General features: G+C 40.2%; 1 long non-coding RNA gene across 1 annotated transcript in view; it reads left to right on the forward strand.

The window, feature by feature from the left end:
• Positions 1-12154, forward strand: part of LOC133652355 (uncharacterized) — a 22702-nt gene extending 10548 nt beyond the window's left edge. Inside the window, exon 3 of the long non-coding RNA XR_009826568.1 lies at positions 11800-12154. This is a non-coding gene — a long non-coding RNA (uncharacterized LOC133652355). The remainder of the gene's footprint in view (positions 1-11799) is intronic.
• The last annotated feature ends 284 nt before the right edge of the window (positions 12155-12438 follow it).

The raw sequence follows: 12438 nt of genomic DNA on the forward strand, positions 1-12438 counted from the left end.
AGATAGGATCTTTGATCCAAGACACAACTTACATTTAACTAAAATGTTATTTTCTTTGTGCTCGACAAAAGAAAAGTATTGAGAATGTCTCCATGTTAAAAAACTCGACTTCTGGCTTCGCCATGATGTCTTGTTAGTTGTTATGAGAGTAGCGTATGTGTGTGTGTGTGTGTGTGTGTGTGTGTGGCCCTTTAAAGGCCTACTGAAACCCACTACTACCGACCACGCAGTCTGATAGTTTATATATCAATGATGAAATCTTAACATTATAACACATGCCAATACGGCCGGGTTAACTTATAAAGTGACATTTTAAATTTGCCGCTAAACTTCCGGTTCGAAACGCCTCTGCGTGTGACGTATGCGTGTGACGTAGCCCGGCGAACACGGGTATGCCTTCCACATTGAAGCCGATACGAAAAAGCTCTGTTTTCATTTCATAATTCCACAGTATTCTGGACATCTGTGTTCGTGAATCTGTTTCAATCATGTTCATTGCATTATGGAGAAGGAAGCCGAGCAAGCAAAGAAGAAAGTTGTCGGTGCGAAATGGACGTATTTTTCGAACGTAGTCAGCCACAACAGTACACAGCCGGCGCTTCTTTGTTTACATTCCCGAAAGATGCAGTCAAGATGGAAGAACTCGGATAACAGAGACTCTAACCAGGAGGACTTTTGATTTGGATACACAGACGCCTGTAGAGAACTGGGACAACACAGACTCTTACCAGGATTACTTTGATTTGGATGACAAAGACGCAGACGTGCTACTGTGAGTATGCAGCTTTGGCTTTTTTTTGCGTATGTACGTAACTTTTTTAAAATATATAAGCTTTATGAACCTTGGGTTAGGTGAACGGTCTTTTGGGCTGAGTGATTGTGTGTGTTGATCATGTGTTTGAATTGTATTGGCGTGTTCTATGGAGCTAGGAGCTAGCAGAGGAGCTAGGAGCTAGCATAACACGTACCGTACCGTACGTGCGCGTCACGTACGTAACTTTTTAAAAATATATAAGCTTTATGAACCTTGGGTTAGGTGAACGGTCTTTTGGGCTGAGTGATTGTGTGTGTTGATCGGGTGTTTGAATTGTATTGGCGTGTTCTATGGAGCTAGGAGCTAGCAGAGGAGCTAGGAGCTAGCATAACAAACACGCAGGTGTTATTATGCAGGATTAATTTGTGGCATATTAAATATAAGCCTGGTTGTGTTGTGGCTAATAGAGTATATATATGTCTTGTGTTTATTTACTGTTGTAGTCATTCCCAGCTGAATATCAGGTACCGTGAGTATGCAGCCTTGGCTGCTAAACATTCGATAACTTGACCGTATGTGCGCGTCACGTACGTAACTTTTTAAAAATATATAAGCTTTATGAACCTTGGGTTAGGTAAACGGTCTTTTGGGCTGAGTGATTGTGTGTGTTGATCAGGTGTTTGAATTGTATTGGCGTGTTCTATGGAGCTAGGAGCTAGCAGAGGAGCTAGGAGCTAGCATAACAAACACGCAGGTGTTTTTATGCAGGATTAATTTGTGGCATATTAAATATAAGCCTGGTTGTGTTGTGGCTAATAGAGTATATATATGTCTTGTGTTTATTTACTGTTGTAGTCATTCCCAGCTGAATATCAGGTCACCCCCGGCTCTCACAGCATCTTCCCTATCTGAATAGCTTCAACTCCCCACTAGTCCTTCACTTGCACTTTACTCATCCACAAATCTTTCATCCTCGCTCAAATTAATGGGGAAATTGTCGCTTTCTCGGTCCGAATCTCTCTCACTTCATGCGGCCATCATTGTAAACAATAGGGAACTTTGCGTATATGTTCAACTGACTACGTCACGCTACTTCCGGTAGGGGCAAGCCTTTTTTTTATCAGATACCAAAAGTTGCAATCTTTATCGTCGTTGTTCTATACTAAATCCTTTCAGCAAAAATATGGCAATATCGCGAAATGATCAAGTATGACACATAGAATAGATCTGCTATCCCCGTTTAAATAAAAAAAATTCATTTCAGTAGGCCTTTAAGATATGACAGCATGAGAGGTGAGTGACGTCAGTGAGTGAGTGGGCGAGAGAGGTGAGGGAGCAGCGACAGTGAGTGCGTGTAGGTGCTCTAGCTTGCTGGATGGCTGCGTGCAATAAAGTCACAAAGTTGCAACAAACCGCCGGGCTCGTCATTCACCCTCAGCTGTAAAGACCCTCTTCCGGGTAAAGTGAAGGTTGTTAGACCCGAAGTACGGCTCTGGAGGAACGTCTCCCCTGCGGGGAGGCGTGCTTTCTGTGGGTGGGGGAAAGCACGCCTCTTCTTTTCCACCGGAGCGCTCCAATAAAACACACTCAGATCTTCAGTTTCTAGCCGATACTGCGTTATTTTACGTTATTTTTATGTAGTAACGCATCATGCAGTAACGGTAACTGAGTTACTGTATATAAAAAAATAACGCGTTAGATTACTAGTTACCGCCGAAACTAACGGCGTTACAGTAACGCGTTACTTAGTAACGCGTTAGTCCCAACACTGTATATATGTATATATATATATGTATATATATATATATATATATATATATATATATATATATATATATATATATATATATATATATATATATATATATATATACTGTATATATATATATATACATATATATATATATATATATATATATATATATATATATATATATATATATATATATATATATATATATATATATATATATATATATATATATACATATATATATATATATATATATATATATATATATATAAAAAATTTTTTTTTATTTTTTATTTTTTTATTTTTTTTATTTTGTTTTTTTAGAACAGGCCCACGGGCGACTCGTCTGGTCCTTACGGGCGACCTGGTGCCCGTGGGCACCGCGTTGGTGACCCCTGATATATATATATATATATATATATATATATATATATATATATATATATATATATATATATATATATATATACATATATATATATATATATATATATATATATATATATATATATATATATATATATATATATATATATATATATATATATATATATATATATATATATATATACATATATATATATATATATATATATATATATATATATATATATATATATATATATATATATATATATATATATATATATATATATATATATATATCAGGGGTCACCAACGCGGTGCCCACGGGCACCAGGTCGCCCGTAAGGACCAGACGAGTCGCCCGTGGGCCTGTTCTAAAAAAACAAAATAAAAAAAATAAAAAAAAAAAAAAAAAAAAATTTTTTTTTTTTTTATTAAATCTACATGGAAAAAACACAAGATACACTTTCAATCAGTGCATCAACCCAAACAACCTCCCCCATGCACACTCATCCACACCCACTCACACAAAAGGGGTCCCCAACGCGGTGCCCGCGGGCACCAGGTCGCCCGTAAGGACCAGACGAGTCGCCCGTGGGCCTGTTCTAAAAAAACAAAATAAAAAAAATAAAAAAATTTAAAAAAATTAAAATTTTTTATTTTTTTATTTTTTAAATTAAATCTACATGGAAAAAACACAAGATACACTTTCAATCAGTGCATCAACCCAAACAACCTCCCCCATGCACACTCATCCACACCCACTCACACAAAAGGGGTTATTTCTTTCTGCTACCAATATTCTGGTTCCCACAACATAGACAACACATCTGCAAGGGACACAGTCCCTGAAGCACACATGATTGTATAGGCTGCTGGTCCACTAACATTTTCATTAATTACTATTTTTTATGTAATTATTTTTATATCGTTTTACTTTCTTTTTTATCCAAGAAATTGTTTTTAATTTATTTATCTTATTTTATTTTATTTTTGAAAAAAGGGCCTTATCTTCAACAGACCAGGTTGTCAATGAAATTAGATTTGTTTAAAGGGTTTTTAAAACCAGGCCCAGTCCAGATAATGTCCAAGTCGGACTCAGCAACACACACCTTCATTTATGGACACAGAAAAAAATTAGGGAACACAACAGATTGCATATCATTTATACAAAATTACATTTTCAAAATAAGCATTTATGTACAGTCCAGATTATGTCCAGGTAACTCAAATTAGGGAACACAACAACAGATATCATATAATCTATAAACATAATTATACTTTCAAAATAAGCCTTTGAGGACTTCTCATCTTTTTTTTAATGTTTTTGGCATCATTATCGTTTTCAACCATGTAACTTTCTAAAGTTAGAAAATACTGAATAAATGTTTTAAAGAAAGTAATACTAAGTGAATATCTGTTTTTGGCCTTAAAAATAAACATTTTACCGAGTACTATAATTAAATTGACTAAATCATGATTGTCAATGAACTCTCCTAAAATAACAGAAACCACATTAAGCTTCATAAACAAACCAATCCTTAAACACATTTTTTCAACTTCCACCCAAAACAAAGACACAATATGACAATACCAAAACAAATGCAGGGTGGATTCAGGCTCCTGACAACAAAATCGGCAATCATCTGACTCTGTCATATTCCATAATTTTAACATTTTCCCTGTGGGTAAGAAGTTAAAAATAATTTTAATTTGAAAATAACGATTTTGCACATCGATAGTGGTTTTATAGATTAGTTTGAATATGGCATCCCATGGCAACGGGCAGTCAAAAAAGTCCTCCCATTTTCCATTTGTGTTGTATGAGGCAGCCTTCAAAGATTTCTTTATTAAATAAAAATGATATATTTTTCTATTTATTTTAGTTCTTTTTTGCCAACTAGAATTTCTTATTAGAGGTTTACAAACTAATAATTTAGTAGTTCCATAATTAATTATTTGTTTCCATCTTTTCCCAATTACTCCAGTTAGTTGATAAAATGAAAAGCTTGAGCAAGCATCACCATACATAGCTCTAAATTCATCATACTTCATAATTTTACCATTCTCATTGATAATATCATTGACAAAAATGATTCCTCTTTCAAACATATTTTTCCAAAAGAAAGGCTTTCCATCTATTACAATATTAGAGTTCATCCATATTAACTGCTGCAAAATATCGTCTCTTTTTTCTGGCACATAAAATTGAAAACACCACTATGAGTGGATTGTTTCCTTTATGAACCCCGCCATGTTTCCCAGCAGACTCTCTGGGAGGGGATCACTTGTAAAAAAGGATACAATTTGTTTTGATACAGTACATGTTTTTTGCCCAACAGGACATTTGTGTACCACTCAATGTTTAAAATACATCTTTGGAACAATTGATGCTTTTAAAGACAGACACATAGCTTCAAGGTTGAGAAGTTTCAGGCCCCCATATTCATACTCTTTGTACAAAACCTTTCTTTTAATCTTTTCTGGTTTGCCGTTCCAGACAAAATCGAAGACCCTCCGCTCATAAATCTTAAAAATGTTTTGTGATGGAGCTGGTAATGACAAAAACAAATAAATAAATTGAGGAATAATTAACGAGTTGGCAATAGACATTTTACCATACAAGGTTAGGGATTTCCCTTTCCATAATTGCATAATTTTGTTCAGCTTTCTTAGTCGATTATCATAATTTACTGAGCCTAGATCTTCCAGATTTTCTGGGACAACAACACCAAGTATGTTAACTGGTCCATCTGTCCACAAAACAGGCACTTTGCATTCCATTCGAAAGGACGTTCCCTTTAGATTTTCGATCCTTAACATTTTACATTTATCATAATTAAGCTTAGGGCCAGATTGCTGTGAAAATATGTCCAAAAGATTAAGAAGGTTCCGCAAACAATGAGGAAAAATCTTATCTTTGTGAATCAGCCTTTTCTGACATGAACTTCATCAAGAACAAACACAGAACACGCCTCACTGATGCACATCTGCAAGACTCACTCAGAGTTGCAGTGTCAAGTTACACACCAGAGTACAACACACTAGTTAACAGCATGCAATGCCAGGCTTCCCACTAACTGACAAAGAAACAGATAACAGATTTGGTGTCCAGTTCAAAGTGTGACATGATTTAAAAATTTGAGAGTTTAATTTTGTATTTTACATGAGTTATTATTTGTACAAACATGGTGCAAAGTAATTCATGATTTGTTAAAAAATGTTAGTGGCTAGCTAGTTAAAATGGGATATTGTGATTTCACAAGACTGTCTTAGAAGTGATCATTTGAAAATGTTCAATTTGAAAAATGTGCACTTAGAGAAAATATAAAAATAAAGTGTTTCATATTGATATTTATCTGTTTCTATATATATTTATTGTGAGAAATCATTAAGATGATCAGTGTTTCCACAAAGATAAATATCATTAATTATTAATAATAACAGAGTTAAAGGTAAATTGAGCAAATTGGCTACTTCTGGCAATTTATTTAAGTGTGTATCAAACTGGTAGCCCTTCGCATTAATCAGTACCCAAGTAGTAGCCCTTGGTTTCAAAAAGGTTGGTGACCCCTGATATATATATTAAGGGTGTGGGAAAATATCGATTCGAATTTGAATCGCGATTTTCACATTGTGCGATTCAGAATCGATTCTCATTTTAAAAAAATCTATATATATTTTTTAAAAATTATTATTATTTTTTTAATTAATCAATCCAACAAAACAATACACAGCAATACCATGACAATGCAATCCAATTCCAAAACCAAACCCGACCCAGCAACACTCAGAACTGCAATAAACAGAGCAATTGAGAGGAGACACAAACACGAACAAAAATAAATATTATCAACAACAGTATCAATATTAGTTACAATTTCAACATAGCAGTGATTAAAAATCTCTCATTGACATTATCATTAGACGTTTATAAAAAAAAAAGAAAAGAACAATAGTGTCACAGTGTCTTACACTTGCATCGCATCTCATAAGCTTGACAACACACTGTGTCCAATATTTTCACAAAGATAAAATAAGTCATATTTTTGGTTCATTTAATGGTTAAAACAAATTTACATTATTGCAATCAGTTGATAAAACATTGTCCTTTACAATTATAAAAGCTTTTTACAAAAATCTACTACTCTGCTTGCATGTCAGCAGACTGGGGTAGATCCTGCTGAAATCCTATGTATTGAATGAATAGAGTATCGTTTTGAATCGGGGAAAAATAATTTTTGAATCGAGAATCATGTTGAATTGAAAAAAAATCGATTTTGAATCAAATCGTGACCCCAAGAATCGATATTGAATCGAATCGTGGGACAAAGATTCCCAGCCCTAATATATATATATATATATATATATATATATATATATATATATATATATATATATATATATATATATATATATATATATATATATATATATATATATATATATATATATATATATATATATATATATATATATGTATGTGTGGGAAAAAATCACAAGACTATTTCATCTCTACAGGCCTGTTTCATGAGGGGTTTCCGCAATCCTCAGGAGAGGAAACCCCTCATGAAACAGGCCTGTAGAGATGAAATAGTCTTGTGATTTTTTTCCCACTCCTCTCTGAGCTGCCACCTTACCGTGGTTGAGGAGTTTGCGTGTCCCAATGATCCTAGGAGCTATGTTGTCCGGGGGCTTTATGCCCCCTGGTAGGGTCTCCCAAGACAAACTGGTCCTGGGTGAGGGATCAGACAAAGAGCAGCTCGAAGACCTCAATGAAAAATAAAACCTATGGCCCCAGATTTCCCTCGCCCGGACGCGGGTCACTGGGGCCCCTCTCTGGAGCCAGGCCCGGAGGTGGGGCACGATGGCGAGCGCCTGGTGGCCGGGCCTGTCCCCATGGGGCCCGGCCGGGCACAGCCCGAAGAGGCAACGTGGGTTCCCCCTCCAATGGGCTCACCACCCATAGCAGGGGTCATAGAGGTCGGGTGCGATGTGAGCTGGGCGGCAGCCGAAGGCAGGGCACTTGGCGGTCCGATCCTCGGCTACAGAAGCTAGCTCTTGGGACGTGGAACGTCACCTTGCTGGGGGGAAGGAGCCTGAGCTAGTGCGCGAGGTGGAGAAGTTCCGACTAGACATAGTCGGACTCACTTCGACGCACAGCAAGGGCTCTGGAACCAGTTCTCTCGAGAGGGGCTGGACTCTCTTCTACTCTGGCGTTGCCGGCAGTGAGAGGCGACGGGCTGGGGTGGCAATTGTTGGCAACTCCAACATGCAGGCTCAGAGCCTGCATGTTGGAGTTCAACCCGGTGGACGAGAGGGTAGCTTCCCTCCGCCTTCGGGTGGGGGAACGGGTCCTGACTGTGGTTTGCGCTTACGCGCCAAACCGCAGCTCAGAGTACCCACCCTTTTTGGATTCACTCGAGGGAGTACTTGAGAGTGCTCCCCCGGGTGATTCCCTCGTTCTACTGGCGGACTTCAATGCTCATGTTGGCAGCGACAGTGAAACCTGAACCCGAGCGGTGTTTTATTATTGGACTTTTGTGCCCGTCACAGATTGTCCATAACAAACACCATGTTCAAACATAAGGGTGTCTATATGTGCATTTGGCACCAGGACACCCTAGGCCGCAGTTCCATGATCGACTTTGTAGTTGTGTCGTCGGATTTGCGGCCTCATGTTTTGGACACTCGGGTGAAGAGAGGGGCGGAGCTTTCTACCGATCACCACCTGGTGGTGAGTTGGCTGCGATGGTGGGGGAGGATGCCGGACAGACCTGGCAGGCCCAAACGCATTGTGAGGGTTTGCTGGGAACGTCTGGCAGAGTCTCCTGTCAGAGAGAGTTTCAATTCCCACCTCCGGAAGAACTTTGAACATGTCACGAGGGAGGTGCTGGACATTGAGTCCGAATGGACCATGTTCCGTACCTCTATTGTCGAGGCGGCTGATTGGAGCTGTGGCCGCAAGGTAGTTGGTGCCTGTCGTGGCGGTAATCCTAGAACCCGTTGGTGGACACCGGCGGTGAGGGATGCCGTCAAGCTGAAGAAGGAGTCCTATCGGGTTCTTTTGGCTCATAGGACTCCTGAGGCAGCGGACAGGTACCGACAGGCCAAGCGGTGTGCGGCTTCGGCGGTCGCGGAGGCAAAAACTCGGACATGGGAGGAGTTCGGGGAAGCTATGGAAAACGACTTCCGGACGGCTTCGAAGCGATTCTGGACCACCATCCGCCGCCTCAGGAAGGGGAAGCAGTGCACTATCAACACCGTATATGGTGAGGATGGTGTTCTGCTGACCTCGACTGCGGATGTTGTGGATCGGTGGAGGGAATACTTCGAAGACCTCCTCAATCCCACCAACACGTCTTCCTATGAGGAAGTAGTTCCTGGGGAATCTGTGGTGGGCTCTCCTATTTCTGGGGCTGAGGTTGCTGAGGTAGTTAAAAAGCTCCTCGGTGGCAAGGCCCCGGGGGTGGATGAGATCCGCCCAGAGTTCCTTAAGGCTCTGGATGCTGTGGGGCTGTCTTGGTTGACAAGACTCTGCAGCATTGCGTGGACATCGGGGGCGGTACCTCTGGATTGGCAGACCGGGGTGGTGGTTCCTCTCTTTAAGAAGGGGAACCGGAGGGTGTGTTCTAACTATCGTGGGATCACACTCCTCAGCCTTCCCGGTAAGGTCTATTCAGGTGTGCTGGAGAGGAGGCTACGCCGGATAGTCGAACCTCGGATTCAGGAGGAACAGTGTGGTTTTCGTCCTGGTCGTGGAACTGTAGACCAGCTCTATACTCTCGGCAGGGTCCTTGAGGGTGCATGTGAGTTTGCCCAACCAGTCTACATGTGTTTTGTGGACTTGGAGAATGCATTCGACCGTGTCCCTCGGGAAGTCCTGTGGGGAGTGCTCAGAGAGTATGGGGTATCGGACTGTCTGATTGTGGCGGTCCGCTCCCTGTATGATCAGTGCCAGAGTTTGGTCCGCATTGCCGGCAGTAAGTCGGACACGTTTCCAGTGAGAGTTGGACTTCGCCAAGGCTGCCCTTTGTCACCGATTCTGTTCATAACTTTTATGGACAGAATTTCTAGGCGCAGTCAAGGCGTTGAGCGGATCTGGTTTGGTGGCTGCAGGATTAGGTCTCTGCTTTTTGCAGATGATGTGGTCCTGATGGCTTCATATGGCCAGGATCTTCAGCTCTCGCTGGATCGGTTCGCAGCTGAGTGTGAAGCGACTGGGATGAGAATCAGCACCTCCAAGTCCGAATCCATGGTTCTCGCCCGGAAAAGGGTGGAGTGCCATCTCCGGGTTGCGGAGGAGACCCTGGCCCAAGTGGAGGAGTTCAAGTACCTCGGAGTCTTGTTCACGAGTGAGGGAAGAGTGGATCGTGAGATCGACAGGCGGATCGGTGCAGCGTCTTCAGTAATGCGGACGCTGTATCCATCCGTTGTGGTGAAGAAGGAGCTGAGCCGGAAGGCAAAGCTCTCAATTTACCGGTCGATCTACGTGCCCATCCTCACCTATGGTCATGAGCTTTGGGTTATGACCGAAAGGACAAGATCACGGGTACAAGCGGCCGAAATGAGTTTCCTCCGCCGGGTGGCGGGGCTCTCCCTTAGAGATAGGGTGAGAAGCTCTGCCATCCGGGGGGAGCTCAAAGTAAAGCCGCTGCTCCTCCACATCGAGAGGAGCCAGATGAGGTGGTTCGGGCATCTGGTCAGGATGCCACCCGAACGCCTCCCTAGGGAGGTGTTTAGGGCACGTCCGACCGGTAGGAGGCCACGGGGAAGACCCAGGACACGTTGGGAAGACTATGTCTCCCGGCTGGCCTGGGAACGCCTCGAGATCCCCCGGGAGGAGCTGGACGAAGTGGCTTGGGAGAGGGAAGTCTGGGCTTCCCTGCTTAAGCTGCTGCCCCCGCGACCCGACCTCGGATAAGCGGAAGAAGATGGATGGATGGATGGATGGATTTTTTCCCAAACATACATATTACGCTCTACCACGGTATCGAGCACTATTTTTTTGGATAATCTAATTAAGATATATATATATATATATATATATAAATATATATATATATATATATATATATATATATATATATATATATATATATATATATATATATATATATATATATATATATATATATATATATATATATATATTAGGGCTGTCAAAATTAATAGGTTAACTAATTTGATTAATCACGGAAAATGATCATATTAGTCATGTATACATGCAGATTAATCACCGAATTTATAAAATAAATGTTGTGCGTTCCAGTAAAGCATTTCTAAAAACGTGTCCAATTATTGTTTCTTATTGTATTGAGTTAATTTAAATTATGCAAGCATAATTATAACAATTGCTTGCATAATTGAATTTTGCTTGAGAAAACACGATATACAATTGTACGCACAGAATGTCACCCTGGGACGTTTTTAAACGTTTTACTTGAATGCATGTCATTTATTTGCACCAAACTTGGCAACAGTTTTATCTAAAGTTCTTTCAGGTTGTATTTTGGAGGGACATTTGTCAGCAAGCACACATGTCAGTCTCTCCTTACTCATTTTGAACTGACCTATGCATTGATCTGATCACTAACTGTATAGCGGTTAAGGTAAAATAAATAGTAAATGGTACCTACCCTGTGTAGCTAGCTCCGTTATACACCACTACAAACACGACCACAGTAATCATGCATGTGCAAGCTATGCATTTTTCCGTATACAGAAATATGTGCCATTATAAACAACAATCGATTGCTGTTTATGCTAATATGTCACCAAATCCGTTGTGAATGCATTCCAAATGTGATTGCAATGTTTACCTAACCCTATTAATCCTCGGATGAATCCTCTATAATAGAATATTCAATATGTTCTTTGTGAGGAGCCATTCTTTGTAACGATTTGTTGTGATTCACATTGTCAGGTTCGCTGACAGGTGTCGGCTGAGCCCAGCACCTGTCTACAATTGGAACACAGAGCGGTTTATTCAAGGAAGACTGAAGAAGAAAAGAAGGAATATCCAATAAGTCATGTGACAGAAAGCAGTTATTCTGCCAGAGCCATTTAGCAAGTCAAACACTTGCCTCACCCAACTGAAACGGTTTTGTTATGTTAAATACACTGCATTTACCAAGATTAATGGCGCTCTTGTTGCTGTTTAGGCTCGGTTCTGCTGCAACAGAGACGGAATTGACTTTGCTGAGCATTTTATTGTCTTTTGTGTCGTCTTAAGTGGTTCGGTAATTGTAATCTGGCTCCATTTGCATTAAACGCCAAGCATCCGTCTCTAGAACAGGACGGATGCTCCTCTCCAGCTTGAACAGGTTGTTCACGTACGTTACATTCCTCAATTGCACATAAACATAACATTGGTGCAAAAACCTAAGGTATACATACACGTATATCAAAAAGAACAACTGCATTGCACAACATATGATGATAGGAGATATGTTTCTAATCAAATCAAACGTCTATAAAGCGTGTTTCATACAAAAAAGAAATGCAACACAAAGTGCTTTAAAGACTTGAAAAAAAGCGCTGATCATCCATCACACACACATAT

The sequence above is a fragment of the Entelurus aequoreus genome, linkage group LG06 (genome assembly GCF_033978785.1).
Source record: "Entelurus aequoreus isolate RoL-2023_Sb linkage group LG06, RoL_Eaeq_v1.1, whole genome shotgun sequence".
In the NCBI taxonomy this organism is placed as follows: Eukaryota; Metazoa; Chordata; class Actinopteri; order Syngnathiformes; family Syngnathidae; genus Entelurus; species Entelurus aequoreus.